We start from the raw sequence: 6,000 nt of genomic DNA on the forward strand, positions 1-6,000 counted from the left end.
GTTCCCCCTCCCGGAAAACAACGTGACAGGGCATTCGCCTTCAAATTTTTAACCCCAGGGCGGAACGTAACAACAAAATTAAACCTAGAAAAGAACAAAGACCATCTGGCCTGTCTCAGGTTCAGACGCTTGGCCGATTCCAAGTAGGCCAGATTCTTATGGTCTATAAACACGGTAATAGGGTGTCTGGCTCCCTCTAACCAATGGCGCCATTCCTCAAAAGCTAATTTGATGGCCAACAACTGCCTATCTCCCACATTGTAATTTCTCTCTGCGGAGGAGAGTTTCCTTGAGAAAAAGGCACATGATCGCCATTTGGCAGGAGAGGGACCCTGAGATAAGACCGCACCCACACCCACCTCAGAAGTGTCCAGCTCAACAATAAAAGGTAGAGAGACATCAGGTTGTACTAAAATGGGAGCAGAAGCAAAACTCTCTTTGATACTAGAAAAGGCATTAAGCGCATCTACTGACCACGAAGAAAAATCTACCCCCTTTTTAGTCATATCAGTGAGTGGCTTAACAACAGAGGAATAATTCAAAATGAACTTTCTGTAATAATTGGCAAAACCCAAAAACCGCATCAGCGCCTTCTGATTCTCAGGAAGCTCCCAATCAAACACAGCGCGGACCTTCTCAGGGTCCATGCGAAAACCGGAAGCGGAGAGAAGAAAACCAAGAAATTGAATCTCCGGAACCGCAAACACACATTTTTCCAGTTTAGCGTACAATTTATTATCCTGCAGAATCAGCAAGACCTTACGTAGGTGGTCTTGACGAGTCTTGAAATCAGCCACATCACAAACCTGCTTGGCAGTAAATAAATCTAAGGGAAGAATAGTTGAATATATACTGGAACACCTTCCCAATTAAAATATACCTTTTAATAATATTCTATTAAAATCTGGCCTACAGCCGGACTACACATACAAGGAAGGTCGACAAACAATGTCCTATAATGGCAAAAAATGGCTACAGTTACACCTATATATAGGTAAAAATACACGACTGGTGAGCAATCCTGGGGATTTTGGTTACCCCCACACAGGGTACTCTGAGTGTAGGGCACAGCTGAGTACCAAGAAAAATCGTTAAGGAAACCAATATATTGTAGTTCACTGATGACCTTATTGCATAGGTTCACATGATACACATTCCGTGATTGAACAATCACGGAATGTGTATCATGTGAACCTATGCAATAAGGTCATCAGTGAACTACAATATATTTTGCTTTCCTTAACGATTTTTCTTGGTCCTCAGCTGTGCCCTACACTCAGAGTACCCTGTGTGGGGGTAACCAAAATCCACAGGATTGCTCACCAGTCGTGTATTTTTACCTATATATAGGTGTAACTGTAGCCATTTTTTGCCATTATAGGACATTGTTTGTCGACCTTCCTTGTATGTGTAGTCCGGCTGTAGGCCAGATTTTAATAGAATATTATTAAAGAGTCTTGAAATCAGGAGAAAAAATCAAAATGTCATCCAGATACACTAGTACAAATTTCCCCATTAAATTATGAAAAATGCTGTTCACAAAATGTTGGAAGACGGCCGGAGCATTCATCAAACCAAAAGGCATAACCAAATTCTCGAAATGACCCTCAGGGGTATTGAAGGCCGTCTTCCATTCGTCCCCTTCCCTGACCCTGACAGGTTGTATGCCCCTCTTAAATCCAACTTAGAAAAAACCTTAGCCCCAACAATCTGGTTAAACAGGTCCGGGATCAGAGGAAGTGGATATGGGTCACGAATCGTGATACGGTTTAGCTTCCTGAAATCCAGAGAAGGTCTTAAAGAACCATCTTTTTTCTTAAAAAAAAAAAAAAACAGCGGCAACAGGTGACTTCGAGGGTCGGATGTGTCCCTTTCTCAGGCTCTCAGAGATATAAGTATGCATAGCGACTCTTTCAGGTTGGGAGAGATTGTATAAACATGATTTTGGCAGTTTGGTGCCTGGGATGAGATTAATAGAGCAGTCGTACTCCCGGTGTGGGGGCGACTCCTGGACACCACTCTCAGAAAACACATCCGAAAATTCAAAGAGAAAAGATGGCACCGTCTTGGTAGAAACCTCTGAAAGAGACGCCGTGAGGCAATTCTCTCTGCAAAACTCACTCCAACCATTTATTTGCCTTGCTTGCCAATCAATGGTGGGGTTATGTTTAGTGAGCCAGGGTAGCCCCAACACTAGAGGAGTAGGTAATCCGCTTAAGACGAAACATGACATATCCTCAACATGAGCGTCACCCACAGTCAAACGGATATTGTGAACTATGCCCTTTAGCGATCTTTGAGAAAGTGGAGCGGAATCGATAGCAAAAACAGGGATATCCTTTTCCAAAGTGCATACCTGGAAACCATGTGTTATTGCAAATTGATTATCAATGAGATTGACAGCTGCTCCACTATCTACAAAAATCTCACAATGTTCTTGCTGTCTAGCGCCACTCTGGCAGGTAGGAGAAAACGGGAACTACAAGTAAATGGGAGACCTTTAATTTCCACGTCAACCTTGCCAATAGTAGCAAATGGAACGTTTTTAGAGGGTTTTTTTCTTTCTGTTTTTCTTTTATTACCCTAAGAAAACTCCATGAATCTCCTAGAGGGGCAAAAATTTGCCAAATGATTTATACCCCCCACAACAGAAACAAACCCTCCTCTGAGAGCTGAATCCTCTACTATCAGAGGCAAGCAAACCCAGCTGCATGGCCTCCTCCTCAGAGGGGATTGAGACCGACAGAGACCCCTGCGCACTGAATTAGACAGCCCCACTGTCCTTGGACTGAATATGACATGAAGGAGTAGTCTCCTCTCTCTCTCTAAGACGCTTGTCAATACGAACAGCTAGAGACATGGCAGATTCGAATGAGGCTGGTCTCTCATGAAAAGCAAATGCATCTTTCAATCTTTCTGAAAGACCATGGCAAACTTGACTTCGGAGTGCAGCATCATTCCAACCAGTATCAGCTGCCCATCTCCGAAATTCTGAACAATATATCTCTGCGGACTGTTTACCCTGGCATAAAAGACGCAGTTTAGATTCAGCCAGAGCAATACGATCCGGGTCATCATATATCTGCCCCAGGGCTACAAAAAATTCATCCACCGATCGGAGGGGCTGTGCCCTGACCGGCAGCGAGAAGGCCCAAGACTGAGCTTTTTCCCTGAGCAGCGAGATGATGATCCCCACCCTCTGCTCCTCATCGCCAGAGGAATGGGGAAGTAGGCGAAAATTGAGTTTGCAAGCCTCTCTAAAGTGAACAAAATTCTCACTACCCCCGGAGAACGTATCCGGAAGCGAGATCTTAGACTCAGAACAAACTCCATTAATGCCAGCAGAACCGGTCACCTGAAACAGAGACACAGTTTTACGGAGATCTGCTACCTCCAGCGAAAGACCCTGCATGCGGTCAATCAAGGCTGAAACCGGATCCATGCTTAAGACGGTTACGACGGTTTATAATGTCACAGATGGTGTTGCAAAAAGCTGGAACTTATAAACATCCGACTGGCTTGATCCCAAACTAAGGAGCATATGGGTGAGCCCTATAAAACCCCTAGAGCTCTCCCTGACTGCAATGCCCATGCAAAGGTCTTTATGGTAGACGATTGCATGTCCACGTACCTAATACTATGTGACCCCTGAAAACCCTATACTAGTGGGGTGACACGACCACCGGCTCCCTGCATTTAATACGGACGGAGTCAGGGTCACCTAGAATCAAGCCAGCAAGGAAACACAAATAAAGGAAAAAGACTTATCTGAGGAATTAGCAGAAGCAGCCTCCAGCAGTGAACACAATCCAGGAAAAAGTATAAACCGCAAAGTGAGGCAGTATGGGAGGGAATATAAAGGGAGACAATTAGTGTAAATAAGTGACAGCTGGGAGAAGGAAAGAAGATGACAAAGTGAAACCAAAACAAAGAACATCATGCAGGTAGAGAAGAACATCTAACAGACCTTCTCACAGAAGGGGCGGTGACAGTTCCTTCTCCCTGCTGTAGTGTTGTCCAATCGCAGAGCAGAACGTCACAGCCAGAGAGAAGGAACGGCCAGGAGAGAAGCTGATGTCTCCTGCCCATTGCTCTCATAGTAGTAATTAGCATACAGAGCAGGAGACAGTAATGGGGGCACAGCGGGCGAACGGAGCGGCGCCCAGGAATAATAGTAAGTGCAGGAAAATCCCTGGGCGTCGTTCTGTGTAGCCTGCTCAAGAAAGGTCATCTTTAACTTTTATCACAGGAGGCAGGGGTCGGCAGCAGAATCGCATAGGGAGCTGCGATCAGCGGCAGGAGGGGTTAACTGCCGCTGATCTGCTGCCAGTACCCTCCTCCTGTATTAAAGGTAAATTATCATTGGTGGCGCAGTGCCCCCACCCCCTCAACTCCCCCAGTATTAAAATCATTGGTGGCAGTGGCCACAGGGTCCCCTCCCTCTCATTGGTGGCAGTGGCAGCTTTGGATCGGAGCCCCAGCAGTGTAATCGCGGGGCTCTGATCGGTTACCATGGCAGCCGCTACTGAAGCCTTGGCTGCCATGGTAATCTCCCTGCTGCTGTGTGTACTATGCACAGGGCAGCAGGGAGAGTGTGAGGTCCTATTCACCCTAATAGAGCTCTGTCAGGATGAAAAGGACAAGGAATTAAAAGATCCCAGGTTCTACCCGTAAGGGGGGAAATAGTTATTAAATAAACTGTAAAAACAAAAAAAGGAAAAAAAATAAGCACATCAAGTATAAATCACCCAATTTTACATATCGCCACGTCTGAAAAGTCCAAACTATTAAAATATAAAAAATATCTATGCAGTATTCGCCATTTTTGAAAATGCGGAATGCACGTGGCTCTTTTGGTGTTTTATTTTTTTCGCATTCTATCGAATGGTATTGAGTATTGCAATACTTTTTTATGGTATCAAAATCAAATCAAAAAATTGGTATCGCAACAACTCTAGTATAGTCCTGAGTGGGTTAAACTGTTTAAATGAGAGGATTCTGCATCCTCTGATGTTCACAAGAGGTACTGCATTTTCTTATATTTCATTTTTGGATGTGTTCCTTTGTTTCTTTGAAGCAATATTTCTGAAGACAGGAATGTACTACCTACACAACTATTAACCTTCAAACTGCACTATACATAACATTGATGCCATCTGATGACAGAATTGCTACATAATGCAATGAAAACCACATCATTTCTCAATCTAGTTTACCAGATCCATCATTTGGACCTTCTATCACTATTAAAGGGTTTTTCCCATCATATACAATGAAGGCATATTGTTAGGATATGCCCCCATTGTCTGATAGGTGCGGGTCCCACCTCTAGGACCCGCATCGATAACGAAAACGGAGCAGAGAAATGAATGGAGGGCGGACTGCGCATGCTCGGCTATTTCCATCGGCCCCATAGAAATGAATGGGAGCAGGGGCCGCGCATGCGTGGCGCGCTCCCATTCACTTGTATGGGAGCAGCGCTTGTTGTAAACTCTGGGTCCTCCAGCCACAGCTCTACCTGCTCCGTTCTCCATGTAGGTGTGGGTCCCAGAGGTGGGACCCGCACCTATTATACAAAGGGGGCGTATACTAGCGATATGCCCCCATTGTATGTGTTCTCAGTTGCTTGCAATATAGTTTATGCAGATGTACACTCCTCAACATTGAAATTACAACACCAAGAAGGACAAACCATAAGGTTATGCAAATCGATGAAATAGCAGATGTCGCAAAGATCTGAAGATGATCCAATTTTCAAGCACCTACCTCCAATCTGTGGCATGTGGGATGGACATAAAAGACAGATGAAAAGGGAAGTTTTTACCCATGTGAAACCTCAAAAATCAGATCAATTTATGTGGCATGATTGTTCGATGTCTCCTGTTCGTCAATATGCCAGTTAAAATAACTTGCCACTTGTCACAAACTGAGAGGGACAGAATCCTTGAAATGAGAGACCTTGGCTTATCAGTTCAGCAGATTGCTACATACCTAAGCCAA

The sequence above is a fragment of the Bufo gargarizans genome, chromosome 10 (genome assembly GCF_014858855.1).
Source record: "Bufo gargarizans isolate SCDJY-AF-19 chromosome 10, ASM1485885v1, whole genome shotgun sequence".
Classification (NCBI taxonomy): domain Eukaryota; kingdom Metazoa; phylum Chordata; class Amphibia; order Anura; family Bufonidae; genus Bufo; species Bufo gargarizans.